The sequence below is a fragment of the Haemorhous mexicanus genome, chromosome 6, assembly GCF_027477595.1.
Source record: "Haemorhous mexicanus isolate bHaeMex1 chromosome 6, bHaeMex1.pri, whole genome shotgun sequence".
NCBI classification, from domain to species: Eukaryota; Metazoa; Chordata; class Aves; order Passeriformes; family Fringillidae; genus Haemorhous; species Haemorhous mexicanus.
Genome location: NC_082346.1, coordinates 46,071,572 through 46,087,179, shown reverse-complemented (window position 1 = coordinate 46,087,179; position 15,608 = coordinate 46,071,572).

The window sequence follows — 15,608 nt, the reverse complement described above, 5'->3', positions numbered from 1 at the left end:
TGGCTGGAAGCACAGGAAAGACTCATGGGAGCTGTGAGAGGTCTGGACACCTGGCCATCTCTTTCTGGAGCAGAAACCAACTAGAGTGATTTCAAGCAGACATAAATGATAAACCACTCAAAAATCTCCACTTGTTAAAGCTATGTATTCACAAAGTTACTTTGATTTGGTGTGAAGGTAACTGCTGCAGAAGTAGCCTTGTAAAACCCAGAGAGAAACTCAAAGTATGTGTTGTCAGCTGAATTTTCATTGCTACTTTGATAATAAATCAGAGGGAGCCTGTATCAATTCAGCTGAATATGTCACAAACCAGCAGGACTGAGATTACCATTGTGCTCTCATACTGCAGATCAGACATCAAATTTTGTGCTTCCCCTCTCCTGCATTTGGTCAGGACAAAGACATCTCAGACTGCGGTTTGCAGTCTGGAGTGCTATAAAAATGAGTTATAATGAATACCACAAAAAAGCAGGAGAGAACAGAAAGGCTGCAAGCTGAAATTTTTCAGCATTAGTCAGTAAAACATAGTGATCATCTTTAGTGGCTAGAAAGGAGATACTGGAGCACCTGTCATGGCTTAGTTGTTTAAGCTTTTTCTATTAAAAATCTGTTCTTCAAAGACCTCCAAAATCGGTATGCTTCCTTAAGATGCACCTACATTAGTGTTTCAGCTTCAGCTCAGGCATAGCTTTGATTCTGCTCTGCCACCCTCCTGCCACCTGCAACCATTTGCCTGTCACTGATCTCAGTTTCTGAGTGGCTTTGGTGCTTGCAAGCTAAATTCCTGTCAAAGGAAACCAAATGAACATCTGTGCTCCACATGTGCTTCATCATTTAATTGGGCACAAAGAGCTGTGAATGACCCTATAGGCCAAGCTGCTGCAAGTTTTCCCTTAGGGTTACATAGCACCCATCTACCATTAAAACACTCTTGAACCCTTAAAAGATCCTGTGACAATCTGTTGCATTTTACAAAGGACCTAGATCAGTGCTTCCATCTGGCACCAACTGCCAGTACTCCACTGACTATTCCAACTGATCTGTTAGCTATTCCCGAAGATGAAGACACATTTTATATGTTTGCCTAGCTCTTATCTGGTCTCTGAATCTTTATTTTACTCCCCTTCTACCATGCTTTTCTTTTTTTTTTCATTTTCTCAGCATGTTGTTGCCTAGTCCGTTCTCCCAGCAGAAAATCAAAAATGTTGCACTTTGACAAAAAAAGGAAATACAAAATTTGCTTGAAGACTGGGAACATTTCCTCAGATGTTAGCATTGCATGATGTCAGCCTCCTGTTGATTGCTGAGATAAATGGTGTTCAGTATTCACTCACATTTGAACAACATAAAAAGGGAAGAGATGCAACCTACTTGAAGGTGGCAAAATGTGTGCCCATTTGTTGGGAGCTCTGTGCTGAAACTGCGTCTCCACTGGACTGACTGTTCTCTGCGCTCACATCTGATCCCATGACACCAGCACCAAGAGTGGGCCAACAGCACTTCCCATCTCTGTGCCCCCAAAAAACCACCTGCAAGGCTGCAGCCCAGGGTGCTACATTACCCCACCCAGCCTGCCTCCTCAGTGCCTTAACAGCTCTCAGTACCAAACAAGTTGGATGGAAAAGCAGCACTGACTTTCTGTTCACATTTAGTCCAGGCTGGGATGGAGAAAGAAGGATGATTGGGATATCTTGTAAAATAATAGCATTGTGCTCCAAAATGCAGAGAAATGTTATATGTCAGAAAGCAGAGTGATGGCAAGGGCTTTCATGTTTCTGAAAGCCATTGTCCCAAAGCCACATAGCAACTACCTGTGTAAGGAAATATCCGCCCACTCACTATCCTCTTGAATGCCAAGCTTAGTCTCAGCATCAAAAAGAGCCATGAATGTGGTGTGCCATGATAAAAGAGCCCTGCTAGACTTACACAATAGCCTGTCTTTGTGAATGCCCTGTCCCTTGTAGGAAGCAGTGGTGAGACCACTATTAAAGGCATAGTTTATACCTCTGCATTGTTTTGTACTTAATCCCTTAGCCAGAAGGATTAAGCAGGTTTAAGGGAGCAGGAAAGGTTCTGCTGCCCCTGAATGCCTGTTGTGTATGTGCAGTGTGTTGACCTCTGAGCATGGCCTGCAAGCATTGTGTTTTCCCAAGCATGTTCAGTTGTTTTCCTTGATTTTTATTTCTTCAGTTGGGTAAATATCACATTTTCTTGAAATGGAGCACTGCTAGTTTTTTCAATCAATGGAAAAGGGATTGATTTGTCTGAAAATGCAGCAATTTGTGCAAAGTCTTTGAAAACACATGAGGATGACTGTTCATATCATGAGGCAAAATACAGCACAAATAATAGAAGCCTACAATGACTCCCCAAATCCCAGTTTTGCTCCTAGGCCCTGACTGCAGGTCAAGGTGTGATTTCCCACTCAGAGACAGAGCACAGTAAGAATGGTACTGGTAATCTGGAAGACAGCAACAGTAGTGTGAATGTGTGTCCATAATCAAGACACACAGGACAACACATCCCCATGTATCACAGCCATGACTCTCACTGCCTTCTCCAGCTAAAATCTGCATTATTTATTACACCTTCACTTACCAGAGGTACCCTGCTAAGGATAAATGAGACATCACCTAGGTACTCCCAGTAACTGTTGCTACCTCCAGGAAGAGAGGTAAGATTCACTTAGAATATTTTCACTATATCTCCTGGTTGTCAAGAGTTTGTGTCTGAAAGTATCTTAACTTTGTTTCCTGATTTACATAGGTGTAGTTCTTGCTGAATCTGACATTTTAGAAGAAAGTATATACTACTTGGCAACTATAACCTTACACTGATGACATTTTTCAGCAACATGTAGACAAAGAGAGATTGCAAAAGAGGAGCTCTAACAAGCAATAACTGCACTAAGCTCTGTGCATTTCATCATTATCCATATTGTTAATGATCTGGATTGCTGACAGAAACTGTGGTTATATTGTAGATACAGGTCCTCATAACAAAAAAATTTGTTAGAAACAAAGGTAGTCCACAGACCTATGTGCAGGAGTGGTCACTGCTTCTGAAACTGTGAAAGGAAAGAAAAAGATAGTAGAGAAATCCAGTCCTAGTAAATACTCTAAATAATGTTCCAAACATAAAAGAAAGAATTTTAAAAGGTATTAAAAATTTCAGCAGATGGATTTTCATTAACTAGATTGTAAAAACCAGTGAAAGCAAAACAAAAACTAAGGACTATAAACAAAATATGAAGCTGCTGAGACCTATCCATGGAGTACTGAGGATTTTGAAGTATATACATTTAGCACACATTGCAGAGCAGGAATTCAGAAAAAAAAAAGAGGATAAAATGAAATGAAGAATTAAAAAATTAATTTATAAATTAAGAAAGGGAAGACAGATTTGTCAGAAACAAAAGTCAGGTGCCTGCAAGCAGTGGGGGGAAAAAATAATACAAAAGAGAATTGATCCTTTCTGAACAACTGGAAAGGACTTTCAATTTAATAAAGACAGCAGCACCTAGAGAACATACCAAGGTATTCTGTGGCCCTATCAAGCATCTGGCAGGCAATTCCATTACATTTGAGACAGGAACCAAAGACATTACAACACTAATAAAGGTTGTTACATACATTAGGAGACAAGGGGCTAACAGAGGTTCATGTCATGCTGAGACATTTTGACAATAATGGAATTTCAGTAATCAAACCACTCTATACAAAACCAAAATGTCCAGGCAGTTTAACATCCCAGGCAGAGGATCAGCATGAACTGTAGCTACAGCAGATTTTAGGGAAGAAATGCCGCACTTCTAAGTGGCATGTGAAGAGAGAAAACAGGATATTGAAAAGAAGGGATAGAAAACAGGGCACACACATCTTGTTCCATGCATGGTTATCTGAGGCCCACAGGAAAGGTGTCTTACTACACTGGCTCTTCTTCTTTATTCCCCTCCTTAAAATCCACCCTGCAAGCTTCCTCTAACCTTGACTCTAGTGAAGCAGAGTTTACCTTTAAGGAATGAAGATTAGCAGAAAAGTCCAGAGTATTTGAACTATTCAGCATGCAAAATTGGCTTCCTAACAAATATTTCTCACCTGTGAGCTCCAGTGAATTGTCACAGTATTTAAGAACAAGAGAGACAAAGTGTATTTTTAGCATCAATGTAGGAAGAGTAAGACACATGCCATTCATTGATAAGCAAGACAGAAAGACTGTACCAGAGCTGTGGTGCTGCAAGATGTAGTGTTGTTTTGCCAAGCTTCTCCTGCTCGTTTTCCCCTCTACTGTCACTGATTCAATGGCATTATCTAGTCAATGCATGCAATTCATATTAGAAGTATATGTTTTTATCTACTGCACATTCTACTTGCATGTGTATAGCCTGTAATCAAAAACATTACAGCTGAGGCATTTGAAAACCTCAGAAATCTGAGCTAGCTGTAGCTTTTGAGGGTGAAGCTGGTTAGCAATGTGTTCCTATATGTATTTTAAACATTAGAAAACATTTTTATCCTATTCCAGAAAAAAGCAAGCAGTCATCCATTTCCTCCCTCCCATGCTCAAGGCCGTTCTTGTGAGGGGAACAATGAAAATGCAGCAAGAATTATGTGCCTAGCGAGGTACTCACATGATACAGCAGCCTGCATTACTAAACTGGGCAGATGATTCTTGCAGAATCCCTTCTCAAGCCCTTTCCAAATCAAGCAGTGAAGTTGACATGTTCCTTCTTCAGGCAGACTGGGGTTGCTGTGGTATATATTCAATAATAGTGCCTTTCTTTTCCTAATGAATAAACACACACACACCCACAAAAAATCCCTTTTCTTTTCAGGAACTCTATATATTCCTGGATCCAACACAGAATTGTTTGCACTCAGTCCACAGCAAGCTGGGTGTGCATTTATTTGCTATTGGACTTGGGAGCAACCCCAAGGCTTATGAAGAGAAGAATTCAGTAAAATTCCTGATTTAAGCTAGGGAAGAACAAACAAAGGTTTAGTCACTAACATGAACTTTCCACTCTTTAAATAAGCTGTATGAGACTAGAAATGTCTCAACAAGCAATAACTTCTCCACAAGCCTCCTTGCATATGTCCATTAGCTATTACCCAGAAATATGACTAATCTTTCAGGTCTGATTTTTCATTTAAAAACTGAATATAAATCCTTCAAAATCTTCTAGTGAGTTTCCAATTTCATTTTTACATACTTCTATAATCAAGTCAGTATTATGTACTATCATCAGTCTCCTTTGACAACTCTGAGCAGTGTTTAGGGCTTGTTAAAGAGAGCTTACTATGCTAAACAAGAAAGTCAACAAAATCTGCCATATAAACAAGTGTGAACGACAACAGCACTTTGCAGTGAACATTATCACTCATTGGGAATAATCTTTTACCATGGAGATAAGAAATTCACCTCTACAATATTGTACAAATTTGGGAAATACTCACATACTCCTGTTACTGATATAATGACACACTCATCATTTGCTCTGGAAAAAAAAATAAAAATGGCCCTTCAAACAAAGGCAACCTTCTTCTTTGTTTTGTTTCCAAGCATCAGTAACACAAGACATCTGCTCACTAGAAGATATCAGTCATGCCAGCCTTGATGCAAGAGCAAACTGTATTGCCTTCCATAAAGCACCCCTAAACCATCAGTACAAATGTAATTCATCTTGTCACAGATTTAAGTAGTTGAAGGCTTCAGAAGCTGTTAAAACCTGTTTACAGATCTAGTTTTGAAAGTACATCCATGTAAATCCAAACTGCTTTATAACCATTTTCTGAGTGATGTAGGACCAATAAAATAAGCCTCATTAGCAGCCACTCTCACCTCAAAGAAACACCAGGCTGGAAAGGGCTCTGCGACCTTTCATTGCAATTGGCATTTTGCTTATTAAGAGTATAGAGAGTGAAGCAGAAGTTGACCTTTCTGCTTGGCATTAAGTTCTCAGCTGGGCATTCTGCTAAATGGCATTCTGCTAAATGGCATTCTAGTGGTTGATGCAATACTGTTATCAGCCAACCAGTTCTGGTTCTGACTTAAGCCACCTCTTTCATGCAGGTCACTGTAAGGCTGTCATGTAGCAGTATTTGGTTACAAAAGTGCATTCATAGACAGAGAATCAGGATCTGAAGAACTTCATATCCCATTTCCAAACAAGTGGCCTCACTGGGACACAATATATTTCACATATGGCAGATATGTGATATAGCAGAAAACCAAAAAAAAAGGAAAATGCAGCAACTGAGGAATCTTAGCAAAACCACAGAAGTGCCACTTTTACTAAACCTGACTGTTTTATCAAAGCTGGGAACAGGAAAGAAACTCTCTGTGACAAATTTAATGAGGCTGTATTTCTGCCCTTAAAAACTACATCAGTAAGGTAATTTTACAGACTACTTTGTCTTTTCATCTTTGTGGCTCTGGGCAAATTATGGCAGGCAACATGAGAGAAAAGGAATGTTGTGATCCCATTTCTGATAGAACACATTTCCTGAAGATATCACCTTGAGCTCTGTTTAGCAATTGGAAGTGTGGATAAGCCACCCACAGAAGAGCTCACCTAACCCAGTATAACAGTAAGGAAAGTAAGAAAACTTCTCATTACAATCAGCTTTCAGGAAAAATTAAGAAACTTCAATAGATTTATTAAGTGAAACAACACATGTTAGTATATGACATTAAATCTGCTACTTCAGGGTTTGTGAAAGCATCAGTCTTTTTCACACATCTTAAAGATAAATTAAGGGACAAACTTCATGTTTCTGAATCTCTGGCAAAGCTCCCATCAAATGAGAAATGTGTGCAATATTTTGGCTTTATAGGTCTCACTATGTTAAATCAAATATTTGGCCATGGGACAGCTGAAGTCTCTATTTTTCCATTAAAAGGGTAGCTTGATGAGTTTTTCTCCCTTTTACAAAGGCTAGGAGCTTTGAATCTGAGCATACTTCAAGTTGATAACCATTAGAAGCCCAAAAGCCAGCATAATATCAGGAAGAATATCTTTTTCGTCTGCAAATCTCTCTCTCTTATGACATTCACATTTGCTTTTGTTTTCACACTTTTCAAGAACGGCCTTGAAAGCTCTCTCAAGTGTCTCTGGGGCAAAATGACACATTTGTCTGAAATTCCTTAAACTCAAATTTGAAGAACTGACTGCTCCTTTGGGGCTAGCAGAATCATTCCTCATTTCACTGCATGAACTGATTTTCACTACAAATACCAGCACACATTGAAAGAAGACAGCAAAGGGAATGGTTGAGGAAAACACAATGAGAAGCAACGGAATGCACAGAGGTGATGCAGGTCTTGGTGTGAATCAGCAATTGAAAAACAGATACAACATATTATCTGAAAAAGAATTTTTAAAAAGATATGTGTCAGAATTCAGGTTTTATCTCTCCTATATTTTCAAGGCTGCGTCTCATTACTTGAGTTACCATGACTTCAATATGAAGCAATGACAGGCAAGCTGAAAAATAGCAGGTGTTTCCTCCTAGAGAGGAGTACGAAGTGTGAAACAGAAAATAAAATCACATTTCATACAGTTATGTCCAAGCAACCCTCATAGTAATTACTGGAATTTACCACATAATATTCTGAAGTCTGAAGGAACATCCCTATTCTGTAAGAGGATTATTGAGCAAATGATGCAGGGAACTCTATGTGAGGGACTATGTGGTGAAAAGTAATCTTAAATACAATCAGCTGATGCTCAGCAAGATGAACAGACTTTTGAACTACCTGACTAATTCCAGACTGAAAAATACGAATTGGGGCATGGAACAAATCAGGAATATTGTTACTTGTGTATTGTGTATTGTTATTGACTTGGCACACAGCTAGGGAGCTACCACAGGCCAAGTGTCAGATTAACTGGTTCAGACAAAACCTCACCCTCTTCATAGGCTGGCAGCGGCATGGTACTGCAACAGTTTTGGGGAGGGTCTCAGCCTCTGGACACGTGCAGTCAGGTTTTGTTTATTTTCTTGTTTTTGTTGACTGGAACAATAAAGAAGGCAGAATATATAATAAAAGCCTTATGGGTCCAGTAATAAACCCACAGTCATTAATGATCTGCTCTGGTTCTAGCAATGAGACCCTGACAGCTGTCAGGTTTCAAATATGTCAGATGCTTATAACAAAACTGTGAGAATATCTGAGGCCTGTTATGATTCTTAGTGCTGCATACACCTGGCCTTAGGAAGTCTTACAAGCCCTTTGGAATTGTGCATTATGCATTAATTAAAGAATTTTTATAGGCAGAGAAAGACCATCATCTTGTGGGATTTGCATTCTTCCTGAAAGTGCAGCCCTCAGCTTTATGGCAATCATGTGTCTGCAGACTCTTCCTGTGGGACACTGAGACTACCTCCAGGATCCAAATAAGGATTTTATCTATCCATCTGCTTGGAATGCAGTATGAGAGCACAAGGAGTACATAAATAAGTATCACAGGACCTGATTCTGCAAAATCTTCCGTATGTGTGTAAAGACACAAGTACCATAAATTTCTGTTTACTTCAGAAATTCTCAGACACCAGGCTCCCATCACATGCAGGACATATGAAAATAAGCACAGTGGAAGTAAATGGATTCTGAAATTCATACTTCAGGAAATTATGAAGTAGACCTTGAATCAAGCACATGTATATTTTTTGAATGACTAGGGGGAAAAAAGCAGAACTGGACTTCAAAATGAGGGAAGAGTAGGATCATTTTTCCTTGGAACACATTTTGGTTCCATTTGGGACTGGCAAAGAGATACAGTAATTCAAATCCCAGCCAAGCCATCATACCAATCAAGGGTCGAATTCTAAACTTCATTCTTAATTCCTGCCTCGATGATGGTTGAGTGATAAAGAACAATTTGATTCACTGTAACTGTGTTAGAAACACACGTTCTAAGGAGTTTCTCCACACTAGCACAGAGTAAGCCAACAGTTCCCTCTCATCACTGGTGTCTCTGTATTTTGGTCAGTCATTGCAGACTGTATTCCTATCTTTCAATATCCTTCAGATTTTTTCCCTTTTTGTCAATTTACTTCCACTACTGCACCAATGATATTAAAGAAGGTGTTTGGCTGTTTTGAACTGATTCTTGTGACTACTTCTCTGTTCACTGTCTTCTAGGCCCTGAAAAACAGAAAAGCAAGTCCTTCTATCATGCTAAGGCAGCAGTGTACTGATACAGGCAACAAAATCAGCAAGGACAAACCTGAGTATCCCATCTGGAGAAGCAATCTATCTGAAGGACTTGCTACAGAACTGTTTTTTCCATTGCTGGAACAAGATATTAGTGGGGCAGGGTTCTTGGCACAGTCTCCAATCCACTCTAAGCTCATAATGAAGGACACTTTTAATGTTGATTTCGAACACTGCATACCCATAAGAGCTGCCAAGAAAATGAAGATAATTTCAGTCACAAGGTTTTCAAAACTCTCCTTGCTGTTGTGAATCTGCCCATGATGAAATCCATGATGAAAAGACTAAACTGCAAGTTTTTCCAAAAGTTAGCTTGATACCGATTTTTTCTTTTTTTAAGAATACATGGAAAATATCTATTTTAAAATAATTCATGGAGATGGGAATCTGTTTTTGCAATGCTGTCTTATCAATCCAAATGTTGCAGCAATAGATTAATAACTGAAGAGTTGAAGGTGGCCTGTGTACAGTACTTTGTGCCATATAATTATGGTCAGTGTCCTTGGCCTATCATAGGCCTCAACTTAATGTCAACAAAAGATATTAAAAAACCAGGAAATCCTAAGGAAAAGTGGAACTTTTTATTCAGCTGATCAAGGAGAGTAATTCTTAAAAATTAAAAAGGCTCTTTCTACCAGCAAAAATCCAAACTAGATTATTGAAAGTTAAAAATAATAGTGACTGTATGTAGCCTAAAGCAAAAAAATTTAAATGTACAAGATTTTAACTTTGTGGCTAACTTGGGCTATAGCAAATCATTTCTGTCCATGTGGGAAATACCAGAGCATATGATAAAATTATTAATGTGTTTGTTTACAATGTATATGTGAAAGATAAATTATGTATGCTTGCTTGTATGAAAAGAAGTAACACAAATCTTTGTTTGAATCTGAGCTACAAGGTGCCTTAGCAAAAGTATTTATGAAATTGCCTTTTAATACAAATGGATTAATGCATACTCCTCAGAGATAAACTGGATAATAATAAAGATGAATTTTGAGGATCTTCTCAGGATCTTTCTCAATTGAGAAATGGGGGTTCCAAACATGACAGTTTGAGTGTTCCCACAGGACACATGAAAAAATATATTCTTTGGTATTAAAAACACAGCTAACACTTTATAAAGAAGTAAATGACATTTGTTTTTAGTCATGTAAACAGAAAGAATGTTATTTAGTGTCAAAATGTTAAGGTGAAGTCTTGTCTCCAGAACTTCAATTGACTTGTGGTTGGATAAAATTTCACCTCCCTAAGTGTCCTGAGGCTGCAGGACAGACTGACCTTGGTGAAGCAGAATGAGACTGGAAGAGCTCTTTTTGAAATGAGACAAGAATATAAAGATTGTATGGCAAATTACAACACAAGACAAAGGTCCATCTAACATTACCAAATCAAATAGATCTCTATGCTGTTAAAAAACAAAGACTAGCAAGTCTAACAGAGGAAGGGTTACTCTCAGCCTAGGAATATCCTTGAAGAGAAGGTAGGATGAGTAAGAAGTGAGGTGGGCAAGGATGTGCAAGGAAAGCAAACAGCTGGGTGTTAGAGAGAATCACCAAATAGGTTGTGCTGGACAGGACCTTAAATATAATCAAGCTCCCTGAATGTCCCCTGCAACAGTGACCCAAAACAGAATAATCCTCATCATTTTAGAAGGTCTCTGTAGAAAACTGCTGTCACCATCTAGGCTAAGGCACGCAAGCCTGGCCCTCTCCTCTCCAGGAGGGCAGCAGGTTAAGTGGCACAGATATCAACTTGTTCTACACACAAGTGTGGAATTGCAAAGATAATGCATCCTTGCAGTTACAGCAGCTGTGGACCTGCTACCTCTGCACTCAACTTGGAAATATGGCATATATATGCTGAATTCAAATCGGCCTTCTCTGCTCATTTAATTACTTCATTTTGAGAGAAATAGCTTGAAATGGATGAGAATAACAATGTACCCTTTCTGCCACCACAAAATCCCTCACAGCTAGTTCACCAGCTGCTTGCCTTAAGTATAAGAAAGATAAGTTCAACGCTATTTAAACAAAAGTAAGACAAAACTAGATTTCCCTGGGGTGGGCTACTGCTAGTACCTTTGCAGAAGAACTGTTGGGTAAACTTTCTTCTCAAATGTCCTGTGCAGAGTCCAGTACTGCAGATTATACATGCTTATATCAGCAATGCTGTAAAACAGAAGTACAAACATAAACCTGAAGAAACCCAAAGAAGGAACAGATATAAAGAAAAGTGTAAGATCACATAATTACTGGGATGCTTCATGACATGAATTCTGTAAAAGCATAAATATTTGCATGAAATCCACAAAGAGTTAGTCACACTCAAGATCATGTAATTCACTGATATCTCTGATACTTAAATTTTGCACTGTTAACCAACAGTGCCAGACAGTACATTCATGAATCAGCCTTTCTGCAGGCTAATTGTGCACCAGATATTATAATCCCATGGACTGAAATGGTATTTGAGAGGCTAATTCTTGTAAATCAACCCACCAGTTTCGGAAACTCTGGCCTGAGTGTTTCTGCTGTAATTTTTTACTAGGTAATGTTGGATCAGAACAACTTCTTATCCATCAAATCAAGAGCACTGTTATATGAGCATCCACTCCATTTCAGCCTCCAGATACCAAGAAAAAAATAAGCAGCAATCATGATTAGTTAAATTAAAATAGCAAGACATATACAACCATCCCTTTTTTAGACCAAACCAGCTCCTAAAATGACAACTGATGCAAAAATAATTAAAGCAAGACAGATGGGGAGGGGAGGGGGAAAGGAAAAGGAGAAATACTGTATTTAGAATTTGAGGAGAAGTAATTAGTTTTGGCAGGTTATTTATTTATATAAATTGAAAAATTAGCTGTAGCAGACACAGGCTGCAGATACAAATTTTGCTCTCTGCTCACATCAGAAGAGGAAGAAAAAAGTTAGGGCTAAATAGCCTACTGGATTTCAAAGTATGTATACTTCCTCAGAGAATATGTAAGTGTTTTCCAAAACGAAACATCTCTGGCCAACAAAATATGCTAAGAGACATTCTTGTTGTATCTCAGAGGGCTTTAGGGATGGGTTTTGCCTTTTTTTTTTTTTTTTTTTTTTTAACCAGGGACATTTGCCTCAATTTCATTTTTTGTAGAATTTTTTCAGTTCTTCAATTACCACTGCAGTTTACATTGTCTTCATAAATTTCTTACAGTTCAGAAAATAAGCTGAAGTGTGACTCAGTAATATAGCTCTGTGAATGGATTAGTACTGCTCTCTGGAGAGAAAGTAGATGAGTATAAGACACTTTGTTTTGAGTTTTAATGATGCTATAGTCTTATTCTTATACCTCCCACCCCCTTTGATTAATGTGTCCTCTGGAGACAATATCGATGCCAAAATGACAAAAGTATTTAACTTCTTGCTGTCAGGTGCTATTCTCTGCATGTTTACAGAGGCACAGTGTATTTTTAGCTAACATTAGTAAGCAGACCTGGAGAGGCTGTTGTTAAAACAACACACAATCATTTTGTGGTAAGGGAGCCATCAGGATCATCAAGTCCAACCACTGGTCCTGCACAGGACACCCCAGCAGGCACACCATGTGCCTGAGAGCATTGTCATGATCCTTCTTCAACTCTGTCAGGTTTGGTGCTGTGACCACTTCCCTGGGGAGCCTTGTTCCAGTGCCCAACCTCTGGGTGAAAAACCTTTTCCTGATATCCAACCTAAACCTCCCATGACTCAACTTCAGGCCATTCCCTCACATCCTGTCACTGGTCACCAGAGAGAAGAGATCAGTGTCTTCCTCTCTTTCCCTCACCAGGAAGCTGTAGCTGCAATGAGGTCTCTCCTCAGTCTCCTCCTCTCCAGGCTGAACAGACCAAGTCACTTCAGCTGCCTTCATAGAGCTTCCTCTCAAGGTCTTTCACCATCCTCATTGCCCTCCTTTGGGCACTCTCTAACAGCTCAATGTCTATTTTACATTGTGGTGCCCAAAACTGCATGCAGCTCAAAGGTGAGGTTGCACCAGTAGAAAGTGGTGCAACCTCACCTTTGTGAGAAAGTGGTCCTTCAGCCTTTTTTCCATCATTCTGTCCTTGTGTTCACCTATGTGAACACCTATGCCCATCACAGTCAGAGAGCATTTTAACCCTCTGTGAGGAGGTTAAGGCACCATCTCCTTTGGTAGAGGAAGGATCAAACACAAAGAACTATTCTGTCCCTTTTCTCAACATATATTGCCTTCCTTCTCAGACTCCCTACTGTGACTATCCACTAAACTTCTAATTTAGTTTTGAGTAGCAGTTCATCCAGATTTACAAAGATTAAATCAGAACTATTTAAGCAGCACCTTCAGACAGACTTGGGGACTTGCATTCTGCTTTTAGCACCACAGTCTGGTAGGTGATACAGCATGTCACCTCAGCACCCCCATTTCCTGATTTGCAGATTTACAAAACATGCATGCTTCAAGGCATGCTTAACATCTGCTCTCCCCAAGGAGATCAACAGCCCAAAGGCAAAGCTCTAAATACAAGGTAAGAAAAAAAAGAGTAGTTATTACTGCTATTCACATTCACTGCCTTTGACCTGGAAAGCCTTTCAACCTTTGAAGCACACTTGAGTTGCATTTCAAGTCATTGCAGTCCACTCTTTCTGCTCAAAAGCACAAAATAACAGACAGCAGAAGGACAATAAATTGTTTTATGGATGCTATAAATACAAATAATCCTCACCCATAAAGTTACATTGGCATTACAAAGGTCTAGTAATTTATTTAATGCATGGCACAGCCACTCTGCAGCACTTGGAGGAGGCGGATGATCATGCTGTCACAAGCATTCCATCTTTAGCATGTGAAATGTCTCTCTGACTCACGTAACATATGAGAAAAAAAAATGCTGAAATGCAAGCACCAGCAGTCCACAACAGCCTTAGAATCATAAGAAGCAATAAAGAGTGTTCCCAGTGTCAGCACTGAACCTGGAGAGCTTCATCCTGCGATTTATATACTACCACACATAACTTCTGAAATCAGTGTTTAACTGACTTTTTGTTATCCACCATTTTGTCTGGATCTTCACTCCTGTCTACAAAGTGTGTAATCAGATAAAAGTCAGACAAGGCTTGGGAAAAAGCTACTCATCAAATTCAAATAACTTTGATTATTCCTGTGGAAAATAAGTTAAATCATCAGTAAGGTTTTTGAGTAAGTTATATTAATACTGGTAATAAATGTAATTATTAATATATGTGTATAGCTATATATATAATTACATAGTTATATAGTTATATAATATATATGTAATATATATATATAGTTATATAGTAATATAGTTACATACAATATAGTGTTATATATATACTATACATATATAAAAATGATATATTATATATATACTATACTATATATGGATGCAGATAGCTATATATGTAAAATTGTAAGTTAGAATAATGCAAAGAGCTGCACATATACACACAGCAATTCTCCTAGGACTCATAACTGATATATTGTAGTGTTTGCTAGGGTATATTAATTTTTTTGCTTTATTGATAAATTAACAATCTTGAAAGTCAGTAATACCTATTATGAGAAATATGCCCACATGTAAAAGGATACTTTCATCCTGTATTGTCATATTCACAGCCCTGCTGGTGCACACAGCCCATACCAGAGAAGTCCAGTAAGCAAGCCCTTAATTCAGCATCTTCCCTGCTTGCTTTCATTAACAATGAAGTCAGTTAAACATGGAGCTTTGAAAAGAGGAAAAATATTCCCATTGAAACTTGCCAGTCCTTAGGCCATACACTCAGTAACTTTCTTTTATGGGGTCTTTGGAGGTGTCTTGTTTGGTTTTTACATTATTAGAAGTTATATTTAGCCTCCAGGGAACCTAAATTAGGCAACAATTAAAAACATTCTGACACTTACTTTTACAATTGCTAAAAATAAGCAATGAGAGTACTACCCAGAATAATTCCGAGTGAGTCATTTGGGTTCCCAAAATTAAAAACTGCCTAGTTAAGTACACAGCCCCACTTTGAATGAATAAACACTCAACATTTAAAGAGCTAGCACAAGGAAGACAGGCTGAGATATGAAGTGTACCCTAAATTCTTGGGTATAGAATAGTCCTGTGGCTGATGAAGTTAGTACTAGAAGGTGAGCATGGACACCTCCAAGTGGCATTCAGATGTCTAAGGCGTTTCATGGCTCTTGCCTCTGATTTGCTAGATTCCTCGTTCAGAATCCAGTGCTATTCAAATATGCAGCTGTGAATATTCTCCTAGCATAATTTCCATAGTCCTTTCCTGCAACCTGTCATTTAACAACTCTTCTATGAAATTTCTGAGTCTTCAATCAAGGCATTCTGAAAGTAAAATAAACCAAATTTT